Raw genomic sequence first — 19,506 nt, forward strand, 5'->3', positions numbered from 1 at the left:
GTTTCTGCACCTACTTGATAAATGGAAATGCTGCTCGCTTCTCTCCCAAGCTTGCCAGGGCCCTCTTGAATGTTTTTCTTGACTCGTTACCAAAAAAGCAATTGGCAGTCAGCTCCCAGTAGACAATGCAATGTGACTTGTTCATTCAAACAACCCTTAATTAGCATCCCATCTCCTTTCTGAGATACAATAGCTTATTTTTACACACTGAATATATTTTTCCCCCATTTAGATGACAGTAGAAAAAGAGACCAGATAAGTGTGGGTACTTTTGAATATGAGGTGGGGGAGAGCTGCAAATGCAGTCATTTCTAAGAGTACAAGTTCACGTTCAAATTATTTTCCCGCACAGCTTTTTAGGGTTTCTTTATTGTGGTGCTAACAATGAGATAAAAGAGGCAGAAAAGGCAAGGAAGAAAAATGCTGTCTTACAGATAATACTGTGAAACCACACTAATTGTAGGTAATTCAAAATAGCATGCTATTTAGCAGAATATACCCCCAAATCATCACTATTCTTTTGCTAACTAGGCTTATCCTTTCAGTAAAATCATGTATTAATTCTAAGAATCCATAATTTGGAAGGAAAAAGATAGGTTTCCAGAGGACCGTGTCTCTTGTGCAAGCAAGTTATTATCAAACTCTGACTGAAAAGATTCTGGACATTAACCAGTTCTTTGTAATTGGTGGTTTATAGCAAAAGCAGGATATAACACAAAGCAATGCAAATTCTTTGGGGTTTTTTTTGTTGTCTTTTTTTTTTTTTTTGTGATGGAGTCCCATTCTGTCACTCAGGTTGGAGTGCAGTGGCACAATGTCAGCTTACTGCAACCTCCACCTCCCGGGTTCAAGCAATTCTCCTGCCTCAGCCTCCCAAGTAGCTGGGATTACAGGTGTGCACCACCATGCCTGGCTAATTTTTGTATTTTTAGTAGAGACGGGGTTTTCACCATGTTGGCCAGGCTGGTCTTGAACGCCTGACCTCAGGTGATCTGCACACCTCGGCCTTCCAAAGTGCTGGGATTACAGGCGTGAGCCACTGCGCCTGGTCACGAGCTCACATTTTTATGATCTTTTTTTCTTCCCTTGATTCTCCTTCTGCCCCTACCAAGTGAGGGCTATTTGAGGAGGAGGTCTAGCTAGTTGTTTAGGTGCCAGAAAAAAAAATCTATTTTTAAGTTATTTTCCTTTTAGCTTCTGTATATTTCAGTATCAGAGATATTGCTCTATAAGCTAAAGATCTGTATCATCACACAGAATGTGGCTCTAAGTAAATAAAATCTTCACACTTAGCTTCATTTGGGTTGAGAGGGATAGAATGGGTCATGAGAGGGATAGAATGGGTCAGATTGTCTAAAATTATTATTACCATAGCTACTTTTATTCCTGGTACTCCGATGGAATATTACTGACATAGGCTCAGAGATTTAAGTACCTTCACCAACATCGTATCATTTAGCCCCTTCCACAATCCTTTGAAGTAGGTAGGGTGGGTAGCAGGTATTATTATTATTTACATTATTTTTCAGCTGAGGACATGAAGGCTCAGGTGTTTTGGTAGGGGAAAATTGCCTTGCAGGGCTAGAATTTTCCAAGAAAATATCACTTTATGAATGAAACTTTCCATCTTTGATTTCCACGCCGACTCTTAACCAACCCTACTTAACCACAGCATTGACCAATGACCTCCGTTCCCTCTGTCAAATATGTTGATGCACATGCAACCTTGCATAGTCTTGGTTCACTCTCTTACTGAGCTCGATACTTTCATTACCATCTTTTGATCTCTATGTTCCTCAAGTTGTTTTTATACCAAAACCCCTTTATGGCAGGTGTACTCATTATTGAAGTCCAGTAACTTAATTACATATTATAGAAATCAATAAAATATGAGGGTTAAAAGAGAAAAAACTTTTATGAGATAATTGTATAAGTTGAATAAGTTTTTCACTGGTGAAAAAAGTAAACCAGTAAAGAAAACTACAGTCAAATCAGGGACAGGTGAGACAATGATAGAAGTTTGTCTCTAAGTTAAAAAATCTAAATAGAAAGCTGCATTTATATTGTTTCATAGGCTTTTCTATTTTCTCTTTCATTTTAAATAAACTAAAATGGAAAATTTTGATAATATATAAATGATGTGATTGACATAAACTATATGATCTAGAACTCCATCTTCAGACCAACACTCATAAAAGACTGAACCCCATAATAAACACATTTGAATATGAACAAATGTACATGTTTTCAGACAAATTTTTTTTTAATGATTCTCACATGGACCATTTTTGATTAACTGCGTTTTTTTAATTTTTTGAGACGGAGTCTCGCTCTGTTGCCCAGGCTAGAGTGCAGTAACATGATCTCCGTTCACTGCAAGCTCCACCTTCCGGGTTCATGCCATTCTCTTGCCTCAGCCTCCTGAGTAGCTGGGACTACAGGTGCCTGCCACCACGCCAGGCTAATTTTTTGTATTTTTAAGTAGAGATGGAGTTTTACCATGTTAGCCAGGATGGTCTTGATCTCCTGACGTTGTGATCCTCCCGCCTTGGCCTCCCAAAGTGCTGGGATTACAGGCGTGAGCCACCGTGCCCAGCTGATTAACTGTGTTAAACAAGAGGGCTTCTAGCTATAGTTGAAAGTAAAGCAGGCTAATGCAGTTTGAATATAACATTGTGGATTAAACATTAAGGTGCCAAGTTAGATTTGGAATATAAGCATGCCTGGAAGGACAGAAGAGTAATTTTGTTCGGGTGCAATCAGCGTCTGAATTTCTAGCCACCCTTAATTGCTTGGGTAGCATAACCATCAAACTCCTGGTCACCCATGAAATGAAATTAGGCTGCCTGCCACTACTGGACAGTGGTGGTCAGGTTGCCTCTCCACCAACACGATGGCCCTAAGTCAGAGGCTAAGTGGCCTTGGTCATGCTTGTGGTGGCTTTGGTCTCTTTGCTCCCGGTTGAATGGATTCGTGTTTCATAAGCAACATCCTGCATGAGATCCTAATTTATCTTGTGACTCCAATGTATGCTCATGAATACAGTTGTCCAGTCACAGCATTCATAATATCTAATTCTGATCCTCTAAAGGAAAGCTGAATACCAAAAAGGGACTCTCTTCCACTTGCTTGCTAGGTTGGTCTCCCACAATAATACCTTCTCTGACCTTGTTTGGATAGACACTCTGGTTACGGGACTTGGTTTGCTCGTTTTCATTCATTAATTCAAAGTATGAATCCTTTAGTCTACTCCACAGTGACCTGCAAATTGAGGATGACTTCCCCATCATAATCCTAGTCCACACTTTCAAATTGTCCACTAGTTTAAATAAACAGATTCAACATTTTTAAAGAACCTGATCAAAACGTGTTGCCTATCTCCTCTTCCTAAAGAGAATGGTTAAAGATTTCTAACTTGAATGTAAGAAATCATACACACCACTCTCGGGATGCAGTCACTTCTTGCACTGTAGATTATTCTTTCCCACCGTAAGTGGATTCGAGGGAGCAGCATAGTGTAATGGTGAGGAGGAGGAAGAGGAGGAGAAGGAAGATAAAGAAGAGGAGGAGGAGGAGGAGGAGGAGGAGGAGGAGGAAGAGCAGGAGGAGGAGGAGGAGGAGGAGCAGCAGCAGCAGCAGCTTGGGAGTTAGCTGTTTGACTTTGAGCAAGTTGCCTTCCTGTGCCTCAGTGTTCTCATTTGTAATGGGGTTTACAAATACGTTTACTATAAGGATTAATTTTCAAGCACACTGTTACTGCTCCATAAACATTTGTTCTTCCGAAGATCCAACAGTCCAATTTCTACGCTTTCCACGTATATTTGTTGAACCTTCTAGATTACCTAACTTTTACTCTAATTTTTTTAGCTAATTATAAATGATAGAGAAGATATATTTTCATTTTATGCATTTAGAATATAACATGGCATAATTAACATTTTCTTATTAGTATCTTACCAGAATAATTTATTATCTCCTCAAACAAATAGTTTAATAAAGTCCACTTTATTTTAAAATAGAATTTTCATATCTATTGAGTAGCCAATTTCTCTGTCTGAATGAATGCACATCTGATTTTATAATGAAATTTAAGGCAATGTACGCCATTAATGTATACACTTACTATGTACCCACAAAATTAAAAATAAAAATTTAAATAAAGAAACTCTTTTTTTAAAGGCAAACATGGGTTATGCTTAGTCAATATTTATATTTCCAAAAACCTTTCTTGAAATGTATTTAATTAATCAAAGACATATATGGTACCTGCAGTTTGACTTAATGAGGTCTTTACTTATCTTCTTAAGGTTTTTGTGGCCATTAAATTGGAAACAATTTAAGTACCTATCAGTAAGGAAATGATTGCACTTTAGCACATCCACACCATGAAATTCTAGTAATTTAAAATAACATTTTGATGATTTATTAATGACATAGAGAATACTCATAATGTTAAAAGCAGAATAGGCCGGGCACGGTGGCTCAAGCCTGTAATCCCAGCACTTTGGGAGGCCGAGACGGGCGGATCACGAGGTCAGGAGATAGAGACCATCCTGGTTAACACGGTGAAACCCCATCTCTACTAAAAAATACAAAAAATTAGCCAGGCGAGGTGGCGGGCGCCTGTAGTCCCAGCTACTCAGGAAGCTGAGGCAGGAGAATGGCGTGAACCCGGGAGGCGGAGCTTGCAGTGAGCTGAGATCGGCCACTGCACTCCAGCCTGGGTGACAGAGCAAGACTCTGTCTCAAAAAAAAAAAAAAAGCAGAATATACAACATAATACAATGCCCTCTTTTATTATCGTTACACCAATGCTGTACCTTCTCATGACTTCAACCACCACCTGTCTGATCTCTATCTCTCACCTGTACATTTCTCCAGAGTACCCTTATTTCTAACTGCTTAATAGACTTAAAAGACTTTACCAGCCAGAAGTCTCCAAGATTATCAAACTTAACACATTGAGGATGAAACTGATATCACATCCACTCAGCCTCCCAAACCAGAAATCCTGAAGTCAAGCTCTCTCTTACTCCAATTCGATGAGAAACTAAGCACTGTGGCTTCTACTGCTGGAACGCCTAAATATATCTTCCAAAGCTATTTTATATATATATATTTATATATATACACACAAGCTATGTGTGCATATATGATATATATATACACACAAAGTATATACACAAGCTATGTGTATATATATGAGCTATATATAAATACACACACAAAGCTATATATATATAGCATATATACACACACACACACACACACACATATATATATATACAAGCTTGCACACTGTCACCCAGGCTGGAGTGCAGTGGCACGATCATAGCTTACTGCATCCTCAAACTCCTGGGCTCAAGCGATCCTGTGATCTCTGCCTTCCTAGTAGCTGGGGCTACAGGTGAGCACCACCATGCCTGGCTTGTTTATGTATTCCTATCATGGCAATGGATAATTAAAAAAAAATTCGTTTGTAGAGACAAGATATCCTTATGTTGCCCAGACTTGTCTCGAACTTCTGGCCTCAAGCGATCCTTTTGCCTTGGTTTTCTGAAGTGCTGGGATGACAATGGAACAACTTTTAAATGTCTCCCCCTTGGGTACCTACTCACTCTTCAGACCCATAGGCATCATATGAACTTTCTGGCCACACATGTGTAATTAAAATGAACATTTTCTGTAATTTTAGCAGATAGAAAAAGGAAAAGAATGAAAGAAGGAAAAAGTTAATATATGGCCCCTTATGTGGCTTTTTCAGATTAAACTGTTTGCAAAGTTCTGAATAAGTCAATGGGCAAAATGGGGCTTAGAGTACTTAAGTCATGTAGTTTAACTCAGATGAAAGATGGATGTAAATGTGGAGAAAGAGTACAGCTGTGTTAAATTGAGAGCAATGTGTTAGGCCAAATTATCCAGTAATTCCTTGACTTCATGAAAGATACATTCAGGGTCTTACTGCTCTCTGGGACCAAAAGTGGGTTGCTTGCCTTCTAATGTCTTAATTCCTTATTTGGCCCCTTCTAATGCTGGGACAATGATTAAGTGCCTGGACTTTGGAATTAAGCCTGGATTGAAATGTGGACTCCATTACTCACTAACTTTGAGGCTTTCATTCTCTCTGAGCTTCGGTTTTCTCACTTATAATATAGGAATAGTAAAACCTTTGTAGAGTTAGAGTGAAATAAACTGAATTTATGTATGTTCTAATTGTGCTTAGCACATATATTCAATAAATGGCAGTGGCTAGAAAATATCTTCCACTGTGTATGTAATATGGTCAACATGTATCCCTATTCCCTTCTTTTCTGAACGGGGAGAGTAGTGCATTAAGTAACACCCAGTAGTATGGGGACTTTGTTTCCCTGGAAGTGTGCAAAAACTACTTGCCATTTTGGATTGCTCTTCCAGTTCCAGCTTTATAGATGTAAGCTACTGTGTCTTCTCTAGTAATGGAATTTGAACACTGTCATTTCCATGTTTCTTTCTCTGAAGAGGAATTCCCTTTTTTTTCTTGAGATTTATCTAAATGAAGGAACTCAAACTTACCAGCAATAAAATCTCTCTAATTGCAACTTAACTGGTTTTTTTTTTTTCAGCTATGTATTTTTTCATTTTTAATTTATTTTCATTTTATAAACATTGAGGTCATGAGAATACTGGAGTTATTTAATAAGAGATGGCAATTATTCATTTATTTATTTGCTCAGAAAGTAGAAAGTTTCATGAAACTTTAAAGCCTGGGAATTTCTAAAGATAACTCCATCTCCATATGTTTTTTGGAGGAAATGATTTTTGTCTTCTCCAAACAATGACACTTAACACAATAGAAAGTTGGCACATTTTTGGTAAACAGAATTTTCCTGGTAGTGTGAAGTCTACTGTGTATTTCTTTTTTTTTTTTTTTGAGACGGAGTCTCGCTCTGTCCCCCAGGCTGGAGTGCAGTGGCCGGATCTCAGCTCACTGCAAGCTCCACCTCCCAGGTTCACGCCATTCTCCTGCCTCAGTCTCCCGAGTAGCTGGGACTACAGGCGCCCGCCACCGCTCCCGGCTAATTTTTGTATTTTTTTTAGTAGAGACGGGATTTCACGTGTTAGCCAGGATGGTCTCGATCTCCTGACCTCGTGATCCGCCCGTCTCGGCCTCCCAAAGTGCTGGGATTACAGGCTTGAGCCACCGCGCCCGGCCTACTGTGTATTTCTTTTGTGCCAGACTTCTCAGTATCATTTTGATCTGTAAAACATCAACGTTTCCTGTATTGTATTATATTTAAATCTTTGGAGAGTCTAGACACAAAGCAATTTTTATTTTAAAGAGTAATGAATAATAAAAAACCACAAAATCTTTATTGTAATATTTGGGATTATGATTGGCTGCAGGGAAAAAAAGCACAAAGCAGATGACACATAGAAGACATATAACATAAATGTTTGACTTTGATATCCCCAGAAGGTATATCTCAGACATTAAAAAAGACAGGAGGCTAAAAATGGTAACACACAAACAAAAATCATTTCTCTAATTTTTGAATTATGTGTCCAAAGAAAAAAATTAAAACTTCAACCACCCATTGGTGTGAGAATTGTTAAAAAAAAGAAAATTCTAGCTTTCCACAGATCCATTTGGCTCTCCTGTAAAGACTGAAATCTGAGAATGTTAACAACAGGTTATCTCTGAGGACAATTATTGCACCTGAGAAGGAAAGAAAAAGATATGCTTTATTCCATTGCAGACACTGAATGGAGAGCTCTGAGCATCATAGGTAAACCAACTCTGTATCACTTTGAAATACATATTTGAGGCTGCTGCATGCAGCTCTCCCGATAGCCGCGGTCATTGGTGCCAATGCTCAGGCGCCCGCTGCCCTTGACCTCCAGCCCCCCAAGCCCTAACCCAGCACAGGAGGACCAGCCACTGCTGCCAGGCTCTGATGCTGGTCTCTGGTAGAAGAAGGTTGCTCACAGCTCTGCTGCAGGCTCAGAAGTGGCCCTTTCAACCCTCCAGAGATATAAGACTAGTGCAGTTCCAGGCACCCCACCTGGTGGGGCCTCACTTTGGCCTGGAGACGGGGAATGGTGGAGGGGTTATCAATCGCAATGCCTTTGACTCTATGCTCCCCAAGATGATGACACAGTTCCTAGAGCAGGGAGAGGCCACCCTCTCAGTGGCAAGAAGAGCCTTGGGTACCCAGTTGCCAGTCCTATCACGGTTGGAAGTAACCTTCCTGGCTCCAGCCACGTGGCCAGATAAGGTGCTTTGTGTGGGCATGAATTATGTGGACCACTGCAAAGAACAGAACATGCCTGTGCCCATGGAACCCATTATCTTCAGCAAGTTTGCCAACTCCATCGTGGAGTCCTATGATGAGATGGTCCTCCCACTGGAGAGCCAGGACGTAGACTGGGAAGTGGAGTGGCCGTGGTCACTGGAAAGAAAGGCAAGCACGTCAAGGCCACAGATGCCATGGCCCATGTGGCTGGCTTCACTATGGCTAATGACGTGAGTGCTCATGACTGGCAAATGAGACATAAGGGGAAACAGTGGCTGCTGGGAAAAACCTTCGACACCTTCTGCCCTCTGGGCCCAGCCTTGGTAACCAAGGACAGTGTAGCAGATCCACATAACTTAAAGATCTGCTGCCAAGTGAACGGGGAAGTGGTCCAGAGCAGCAACACCAACCAGATGGTGGTTAAGACAGAGGAGCTGACAGCCTGGGTCTCCCAGTTTGTCACCTTTTACCCAGGGGATGTCATCCTGACTGGGACCTCCCCAGGTGTCGTTGTATTCAGGAAATCTCCTGTCCTTCTCAAGAAGGGGGATAAAGTCCAGTGTGAGACTGAAGAACTAGGTGTCGTCATCAGCTAGGTGGTGTGATGGCTCCTCCACAGTCCCCGGTCATAGGATGAGGGCATCTGCTCCCACTCACCCTAGCCCAGGGAAAGGTCAAATGCCAGGTGTGGGCAGGTGTCAGCCTCGCAAGCCTCCTCTTCTAGGTAGAAGGGAGGACAGAGCTCTCTTCAATAAATTCACTGGGCCAAAGCAAGAAAAAAAAAAAGAGAGAGAGAGAAATATGTATTTGACTTCTACAGCAGTTCTGGTGCAATGACATCCTTGGTGTTGGAGGAAAAGGTTGAGAGCGACTGCCTGATGGGGTTTGGCATATTAATAATTGCTCACATCATCCCTATTGGATTTCTTTAAAATATGCCACATATTACACACCCTCTAGGATATGCCTTCTGCCTAACCAGCAATCTTAGTTTCTGTCCTGATAAAACCCTGATTCAAGAATGAGGTAAAGCACTAAAGGCACATTCCTGACTTTTTCTATAAGAGTGAACACAGATAAACATACATTACAAGATTCAAAGATTGAAATGCTCAAAAGAACAAAAACCATAATGTATCTTACACAGTTATTACAATCTATTCTGTAATCCTTGTGAGATAGTGTTTCACATATTATTTGTGAAGTGTTAATCCTTAGTACATATGCAACACTAAATTGCATGTAATAAGTAAGTAATTTTTCTGGGGAAAATATTATTTAATTGTTTTAAAACATTTACATACCTATATTTACAAATAGTTTCCTAAATTATGGTGCTATGTTGATTTTATAAGATTTTATTTGTAATGGAAGAAGAAATAGAAATAATAATAAGAAATTTGTAAGGGCATGAAAGCACTTTGAAATAATATTTATTTTATGACAATTTACTCAGAACATTCAAACCAAAGTGGGCAGGGGGTAAGGCATTTTGTTCAGATCTAAGAAATGGTGCTAAATATTGCATGAGGTTGTTTGTAGTGTCCTCTTTTATTTAAATCTCTGCTTTAATTATAGTCATTTTTAATTTTTTTTGCATTTCCTTTAATTCTGCTAGTTTGGCCTATTTTATTAGACTTCAAAAAAATTGGCTTTCGTTTACATCAATCCTTTTTTTTTTTTTTTTTTTTTAAGACAGGGTCTCATTTTGTTGGCCAGGCTGAAGTGCAGAGTAGCCCAATCATAGCTCACCGCAACCTCAATCTTTTGGGCTCCAGGGATCCTTTTGCCTCAGCCTTCTGAGTAGCTAAGACAACAGGTGTGCACCACCATGCCTGGCTAATTTTTAACTTTTTTGTTGAGATGTTAAGTCTCATTACATTGTCTAGGCTAGTCTCAAACTCCTGGCCTCAAGCAATCCTCCTGCCTCAGCCTCCCAAAGTGCTGGGATTACAGATATGAGCCACCATGCCTGGCCTCATCAATCCTTTTATCTTTGTTTTATGTTTAATTAACATTTATTCTTCATTATTCCTTCCTTTTTTCTTTCCTGTTCATTTCATAGTTCTTTTACTAACTTAAGTCTGTTGCTTAGATAACAAATTCTTTTATAATATCATATTCATGCCTATAAACTTCCTTCTATGAGCATTTTTAGCAGCATCTCACAAGATTTGATGTTTAGGATTTTCGTCATCCCTGAATTGTAGGTAATTTACATTTTTATCATAAATTCATTTTCATCCATGAATTGTGTGTTAAAACTTTTTTAAGTGTCAAAGTGTTTTTTTAACCTTATCTTTCTGCTTTTTATTTCTAACTTAACGCACTGTAATCAAAGCATATATTTATAGTTATTCTTAGAAATCTGCCAAGACTTGCTATATAGTCATAGTTGATCACTTTTCACAAAATCTCATGCTTTAAAAATTTATATTATGAGACTATTGATTGGAAGGTTCTACATATCTTTATTAAACTAAGCTTGTTAATTTAAATAAAGGTTATCTATAAACTTTTTCTATATTTTTATTAATTTTTTGTCTGCTTAATAAATACTAACGTCTTATTTTTGTTGGGTTTTCTCCCACTATGATGGTGATTTATCAATTCCTTCTTACCTCTGCCCATTAATGCTTCATATATTTGGGGGGAGGTTATGTACGGTATGCATTTATATATGTAGAATCTTATTTGTGAATTTCACATTTTAGTATTATAGATTGACATTCCTTATCTCTAGTAAGCTCTCTGATAATGATTGTTTTGATTTGAAAGTCATTTTTGTCTGACATTCTTTATCTCTGGTAACCACTCTAGTAATTATTCTTTTGAGAATATTCTTTTGAGAATTATTGAGAGTCAGTTATATCTGACTTTTGATTAGTATTAGTTTGGTGTATTTTTTTCCATCGTTTCCATTTTAACATTTCTGTGTCCTCTTGTAGGCAGCATTTATCTGAATTTATTTATTTTATCAGTTTGGTAATCTCTGATATTTAATTTGCAACTTATTTGTTTATATTTAGTAGGATTTGGATTTTTTTCTATCTCCCAATTAGGTAAAAGTTTATCCTGATTTTTCTATGTTACCTTTTGTTTTCTCTTTTATTTTAGTTTATTTTCGAAATTCTGTCTTTTCCCTCTTCTACCAGATTGGAAATTACACATTCAAATTCCATCCTTTTAGTGGCTAATCTTAAAATTTTAACATGCATATTTACCTAAAAGTCTAACTTTGGCTTATATTTCTGTTTTCATGAGTAACACAAAAATATTTTAACTTTCCTCATCTCAAATTTTAAATACTATCATTATCCAGTATTTTAGTTTCACCCTCGTATTTTACTTTCTTTGCTCATTATTATTTCTTTTCTGGATTGAATCTTCTTCAAGTATTTTCTTTCAGTTCTTTGTAGGCAATATTCTATTGATTTTTGGCTTCCAGTTTTGCTATAGAAAAGCCTTTTTTTTTTTTTTTTGGTTAGTTACTCTGGTGGGATATTACTTTCTTTGGTGCTTTTTCAGCTCCAGAGATGTGTCTAGCTGTGAATTTACGTTTACCTATTCAGCCTAGGATTTATTGTGCTTTTTAGATCTTAGAGCTCAAGTTTTCCATCAGTTTTGGAAAATCCCTAGCTATTATATCTTCAAATACTACTTCTTTTCTCATATCCTCTTCTTTCTCCTTCTAAAACACCTGTTACAGTATATTGGATATCAAATCTATCCTCTATGTCTCTTAAATATTCTTTCATATTTTTGATCATTTTGATCTTCTAGGTATTTTCCTTAGCTTTATATTTGAATCCATTAATTATTCATTTAGCTGTGTCTTGTTTGTTGCTAAACCTATCTAATAAGATTTTTTAAAATTTTAATGTCTTTATAATGTTTATTTCTAGTACTTGTTGGTTGGTTTAAAATCTTCATAGTTTTAAAAATTATTATTATTATTATACTTTAAGTTCTAGGGTATATGTGCACAATATGTAAGTTTGTTACATATGTATACATATGCCATGTTGGTGTGCTGCACCCGTTAACTCGTCATTTACATTAGGTATATCTCCTAATGCTATCCCTCCCCCATCCCCCACCCCACAACAGGCCCCAGTATGTGATGTTCCCCACCCTATATCCAAGTGTTCTCATTGTTCAATTCCCACCTATGAGTGAGAACATGTGGCGTTTGGTTTTCTGTCTTTGCGATAGTTTGCTCAGAATGATGGTTTCCAGCTTCATCCAAGTCCCTACAAAGGACATGAACTCATCCTTTTTTATGCTGCATAGTATTCCATGGTGTATATGTGCCACATTTTCTTAATCTAATCTATCACTGATGGACATTTGGGTTGGTTCCAAGTCTTTGCTATTGTGGATAGTGCTGCAATAAACATACGTGTGAATGTATCTTTATAGCAGCACGATTTATAATCCTTTGGGTATATGCCCAGTAATGGGATGGCTGGGTCAAATGGTATTTCTAGTCCTAGATCATTGAGGAATCACCACACTGTTTTCTACAATGGTTGAACGAACTTACAGTCCCACCAACAGTGTAAAAGCGTTCCTATTTCTCCACATCCTCTCCAGCACCTGTTGTTTCCTGACTTATTATAAATGATTGCCATTCTAACTGGTGTGAGATGGTATCTCATTGTGGTTTTGATTTGCATTTCTTTGATGACCAGTGATGATGAGCATTTGTTCATGTGCCTGTTGCCTCCATAAATGTCTTCTTTTGAGAACTGTCTGTTCATATCCTTTGCCCACTTTTTGATGGGGTCGTTTGATTCTTGTAAATTCATTAAAGTTCTTTGTAGATTCTGGATATTAGCCCTTTGTCAGATGGGTAGACTGTTAAAATTTTCTCCCATTCTGTAGGTTGCCTGTTCACTCTGATGGTAGTTTCTTTTGCTGTGCAGAAGCTCTTTAGTTTGATTAGATCCCATTTGTCAATTTTGGCATTTGTTGCCATTGCTTTTGGTGTTTTAGTCATGAAGTCCTTGCCCATGCCTATGGCCTGAATGGTATTGCCTAGGTTTTCTTCCAGGGTTTTTATGGTTTTAGGTCTAACATTTAAGTCTTTAATCCATCTTGAATCAATTTTTGTATAAGGTGTAAGGAAGGGATCCAGTTTCAGCTTTCTACATATGGCTAGCCAGTTTTCTCAGCACCATTTATTAAATAGGGAATCCTTTCCCCATTTCTTGTTTTTGTCAGGTCTGTCAAAGATCAGATGGTTGTAGATGTTTGATATTATTTCTGAGGGCTCTATTCTGTTCCATTGGTCTATATCTCTGTTTTGGTACCAGTACCATGCTGTTTTGGTTACTGTAGCCTTGTAGTATAGTTTGAAGTCAGGTAGCGTGATGCCTCCAGCTTTGTTCTTTTGGCGTAGGATTGTCTTGGCAAGGCAGGCCCCTTTTTGGTTCCATATGAACTCTAAAGTAGTTTTTTCCGATTCTGTGAAGAAACTCATTGGTAGCTTGATGGGGATGGCACTAAATCTATAAATTACCTTGGGCAGTACGGCCATTTTCACAATATTGATTCTTCCTGTCCATGATCATGGAATGTTCTTCCATTTGTTTGTGTCCTCTTTTATTTTGTTGAGCAGTGGTTTGTAGTTCTCCTTGAAGAGGTCCTTCACATCCCTTGTAAGTTTGATTCCTAGGTATTTTATTCTCTTTGAAGCAATTATGAATGGGAGTTCACTCATGATTTGGCTCTCTGTTTGTCTGTTATTGGTGTATAGGAATGCTTGTGATTTTTGCACATTGATTTTGTATCCTGAGACTTTGCTGAAGTTGCTTATCAGCTTAAGGAGATTTTGGGCTGAGATGATGGGGTTTTCTAAATATACAGTCATGTCATCTGCAAACAGGGACAATTTGACTTTCTCTTTTCCTAATTGAATACCTTTTATTTCTTTCTCTTGCCTGATTGCCCCAGGCAGAACTCCCAAAACTATGCTGAATAGAAGTGGTGAGAGAGGGCATCCTTGTCTTGTGCCAGTTTTGAAAGGGAATGCTTCCAGTTTTTGCCCATTCAGTATATTGGCTTTGGGTTTGTCATAAATAGCTCTTATTATTTTGAGATACGTCACATCAATACCTAGTTTATTGAGAGTTTTTATCATGAAGGGCTGTTGAATTTTGTCGAAGGCCTTTTCTGCATCTATTAAGATAATCATGTGGTTTTTGTCTTTGGTTCTGTTTATATGCTGGATTATGTTTATTGATTTGCATATATTGAACCAGTCTTGCATCCCAGGGATGAAGCCAACTCCAACTTGATCATAGTGGATAAGCTTTTTGATGTGCTGCTGGATTCGGTTTGCCAGTATGTTATTGAGGATTTTTGCATCGATGTTCATCAGGGATATTGGTCTAAAATTCTCTTTTTTTGTTGTGTCTCTGCCAGGCTTTGGTATCAGGATGATGTTGGCCTCATAAAATGATTTAGGGAGGATTCCCTCTTTTTCTATTGATTGGAATGGTTTCAGAATGAATGGTACCAGCTCTTCTTTGTACCTCTGGTAGAATTTGGCTGTGAATCCATCTGGTCCTGGACTTTTTTTCGGTTGGTAAGCTATTAATTATTGCCTCAATTTCTGAACGGTCTATTCAGGGATTCAACTTCTTCCTGGTTCAGTCTTGGGAGAGTGTATGTGTCCAGGAATTTATCCATTTCTTCTAGATTTTCTAGTTTATTTGCATAGAGGTGTTTACAGTATTCTCTAATGGTAGTTTGTATTTCTGTGGGATTGGTGGTGACATCCCCTTCATCATTTTTTATTGTGTCTATTTGATTCTTCTCTCTTTTCTTCTTTATTAGTCTTGCTAGCAGTCTATCAATTTTTTGATCTCTTCAAAAAACCAACTCCTGGATTCATTGATTTTTTGGAAGGGTGGTTTTTTGTGTCTCTATCTCCTTCAGTTCTGCTCTGATCTTAGTTATTTCTTGCCTTCTGCTAGCTTTTGAATGTGTTTGTTCTTGCTTCTCTAGTTCTTTTAATTGTGATGTTAAGGTGTCAGTTTTAGATCTTTCCTGCTTTCTCTTGTGGGCATTTAGTGCTATACATTTCCCTCTACACACTGCTTTAAATGTGTCCTAGAGATTCTGGTGTGTTATGTCTTTGTTCTCATTGGTTTCAAAGAACATCTCTATTTCTGCCTTCATTTCGTTATGTACCCAGTAGTCATTCAGGAGCAGGTTGTTCAGTTTCCATGTAGTTGAGAGGTTTTGAGTGAGTTTCTTAGTCCTCAGTTCTAGTTTGATTGCACTGTGGTCTGAGAGACAGTTTGTTATAATTTCTGTTCCTGTACATTTGCTGAGGAGTGCTTTCCTTCCAACTATATGGTCAATTTTCAAATAAGTGTGATGTGGTGCTGAAAAGAATGTATATTCTGTTGATTTGGGGTGAAGAGTTCTATAGATGTCTATTAGGTCTGCTTGGTGCAGAGATGAGTTCAATTCCTGGATATCCTTGTTAACTTTCTGTTTCGTTGATCTGTCTAATGTTGACAGTGGGGTGTTAAAGTCTCCATTATTATTGTGTGGGAATCTAAATCTCTTTGTAGATCTCTAGGGACTTGCTCTAAGAATCTGGGTGCTCCTGTATTGGGGGCATATATATTTAGGATAGTTAGGCTCTTCTTGTTGAATTGATCCCTTTACCATTATGTAATGGCCTTGTCTCTTTTGATCTTCATTGGTTTAAAGTCTGTTTTATCAGAGACTAGGATTATAACCCCTACTTTTTTTTGTTTTCCATTTGCTTGTTAGATCTTCCTCCATCCCTTTATTTTGAGCCTATGTTTGTCTCTGCACGTGAGATGGGTCTCCTGAATATAGCACACTGATGGGTGTTGACTCTTTATCCAATTTGCCCGTCTGTGTCTTTTAATTGGAGCATTTAGTCCATTTACATTTAAGGTTAATATTGTTATGTGTGAACTTGATCCTGTCATTATGATATCAGCTGGTTATTTTGCTTGTTAGATGGTGCAGTTTCTTCCTAGCATTGATGGTCTTTACAATTTGGCATGTTTTTGCAGTGGCTGGTACTGGTTGTTTCTTTCCATGTTTAGTGCTTCCTTCAGGAGCTCTTGTAAGGCAGGCCTGGTGGTGACAAAATCTCTCAGCATTTGTTTGTCTGTAAAGGATTTTATTTCTCCTTCACTTACAAAACTTAGTTTGGCTGGATATGAAATTCTGGGTTGAAAATTCTTTTCTTTAAGAATGTTGAATATTGGCCCCCACTCTCTTCTGACTTATAGAGTTTCTGCCAAAAGATACAATGTTAGTTTGATGGACTTCCCTTTGTGGGTAATCCAAACTTTCTCTCTGGCTGCTCTTAACATTTTTTCCTTCATTTCAACTTTGGTGAATCTGTCTTGGGATTGCTCTTCACAAGGCATATCTTTGTGGTGTTCTCTATATTTCCTGAATTTGAATGTTGGCCTGCCTCATTAGGTTGGGGAAGCTGTCCTGGATAATATCCTGAAGAGTGTTTTCCAACTTGGTTCCATTCTCCCCATCACTTTCAGGTACACCAATCAGATGTAGATTTGGTCTTTTCACATACTCCCATACTTCTTGGAGGCTTTGTTCATTTCTTTTTACTCTTTTTTTCTCTAAACTTCTCTTCTTGCTTCATTTCATTCATTTGATCTTCAATCACTGATACCCTTTCTTTCACTTGATCAAATCGGCTACTGAAGCCTGTGCATGAGTCACATAGTTCTCGTGCCGTGGTTTTCAGCTCCATCAGGTCATTTAAGGACTTCTCTATACTGTTTATTCTAGTTAGCCATTTGTCTAATCGTTTTTCAAGGTTTTTAGCTTCTTCGCATGGGTTCGAACATCCTCCTTTAGCTTGGAGAAGTTTATTACTGATCGTCTGAAGCCACCTTCTCTCAACTCGTCAGTCATTCTCCATCCAGCTCTGTTCCATTGCTGGTGAGGAGCTGGGTTCCTTTGGAGGAGAAGAGGCGCTCTGATTTTTTGAATTTTCAGCTTTTCTGCTCTGGTTTCTCCCCATCTTTGTGGTTTTATCTACCTTTGGTCTTTGATGATGGTGATGTACAGATGGGGGTTTGCTGTGGATGTCCCTTCTGTTTGTTAGTTTTCCTTCTAACAGTCAGGACCCTCACTGCTAGTCTGTTGGAGTGTGCTGGAGGTCCAGTCTAGACCCTGTTAGCTAGAGGTCCACTCTAGACCCTCTGTCTGGGTATCACCAGTGGAGGCTGCAGAACAGCAAATATTGCAGAACGGCAAATGTTGCTGCCTGATCCTTCCTCTGGAAGCTTCGTCTCAGAGGGGCACCCAGCTGTATGAGGTGTCAGTTGGGCCCTACTGGGAGGTGTCTCCCAGTTAGGCTACTCAGGGGTCAGGGACCCACTTGAGGAGGCAGTCTGTCCATTCTCAGATCTCCAACTCCGTGCTGGGAGAACCACTACTCTCTTCAAAGTTGTCAGACAGGGACATTTAAATCTGCACAAGTTTCTGCTGCCGTTTGTTCAGCTATGCCCTGCCCCCAGAGGTGGAGTCTACAGAGAACGGCAGGCAGGCCTTCTTGAGCTGCAGTGGGCTCCACCCAGTTTGAACTTCCTGGCTGCTTTGTTTACCTACTCAAGCCTCAGCAATGGGGGACACCCCTCCCCCAGCCTCGCTGCTGCCTTGCAGTTTGATCTCGGACTGCTTTGCTAGCAGTGAGTGAGGCTCTGTGGGCCTGGGACCCTCTGAGCCAGGTATGGGATATAATCACCTGGTGTGCCATTTGCTAAGGCCGTTGGAAAAGTGCAGTATTAGGGTGGGAGTGACCCTATTTTCCAGGTACCATCTGTCACGGCTTCCCTTTGCTAGGAAAGGGAATTCCCTGTCCCCTTGCGCTTCCCAGGTGAGGCGATGCCCTGCCCTGCTCCGTGGGCTGCACCCACTGTCTGACTAGCCCCAGTGAGATGAACCCAGTACCTCAGTTGGAAATGCAGAAATCACCCATCTTCTGCGTCACTCACACTGGGAGCTGCAGACTCTTCCTATTCGGCCATCTTTCGTAGCCTTTTTGGATAGTAACTTGTTCCTGTGTCAAATTTTTTGTGCTTTTTGTGCTTAATTATTTAAAAAAAGTAGCCTACATTTATTATTTCAATTATTTTAATTCCTGTGAATCTATTTAACTGTTGCTGCTTCTGATTTTTTCTCATGGTTTTTATTGTTTGCTTGTATGCCTCATAATTTTGATTGTAAGCTTATGTTTGCTGAGAGTTTATTTATTTTAATTGACACAGAATTGTACATATTCATGGGGTATAATGTGACACTTCAATGCATGTATATATGGGTTAATGATCAAATAAAGGTAATCAGTATATCCATCACCTCAAACATTTATTATTTGTTGTTTGTAGTGAGAATATTCAAAATCTTTTCTTATTTCTGGGCTCTATGTTCCATTCCATTGGTCTATGTGTTTGTTTTTTTGCCAGTACCATGTTGTTTTCGATAGTATAACTTTATAGTATATTTTGAAGTTAGGTAGTATGATGCCTCCAGTTTTGTTTTTTTTTTCTCAAGAATGATTTGGCTAGTAAAGGTCTTTTGTTGTTTCATACACATTTTAGGATTAAAAATTTTTTTCCATGAAGAATATTATTGGTATTTTGATAGGGAATGCGTTGAATCTATTGATTGTTTAGGGTAGTATGGACATTTTAACAATATTAATTATTCCACTCCATGAACACAGGATATATTTCTGTTTAATTGTGTTCGCTATAATTTCCTTCATCAATGTTTTATAGTTTTCAGTATAAAAGATATTTCACTTCTTTGGTTAGATTTCTTTTTAGGTATCTTTGTTTTTTGGTAGCAATTATAAATGGAATTGTTTTCTTGATTTCGTTTTTAGCTAGCTCACCATTAGCATATACAAATGCTACTCATTTCTGAATTTTAAATTTGTATCCTTCAACTTTACTAAATTTGTCTATTAGTTATAACAAGTTTTGGTGAAGTGTGTAGGGTTTTCCATATATATGATCATATGATCTGCAAACAGGGATAGTTTGACACCCCTCCTTTCCAATTTTGCCTTTTATTTCTTTCTCTTGCCTGATTACTCTGGCTAGGACCACCAGTACTATGTTGAATAGAAGTAGTGAAAGTGGATATCCTTATCCCAGATCTTAGGAGAAAAGCTTTCAACTTTTCCACATTCAGT

The 19,506-nt window shown here is 38.6% G+C and overlaps 1 protein-coding gene and 1 pseudogene across 3 annotated transcripts in view; one reads left to right on the top strand and one right to left on the bottom strand.

Annotated features, from left to right (window-relative positions):
* PTPRR (protein tyrosine phosphatase receptor type R) overlaps positions 1–19,506 on the bottom strand; it is a 281,445-nt gene that overhangs the window by 26,457 nt on the left and 235,482 nt on the right. The window lies entirely within an intron of this gene.
* LOC100997269 lies at positions 7,926–8,878 on the top strand (annotated as a pseudogene). The gene has a single exon (XR_004176116.1). The product of XR_004176116.1 is annotated as a fumarylacetoacetate hydrolase domain-containing protein 2B pseudogene (transcript).

The sequence above is a fragment of the Papio anubis genome, chromosome 9 (assembly GCF_008728515.1).
Source record: "Papio anubis isolate 15944 chromosome 9, Panubis1.0, whole genome shotgun sequence".
NCBI classification, from domain to species: domain Eukaryota; kingdom Metazoa; phylum Chordata; class Mammalia; order Primates; family Cercopithecidae; genus Papio; species Papio anubis.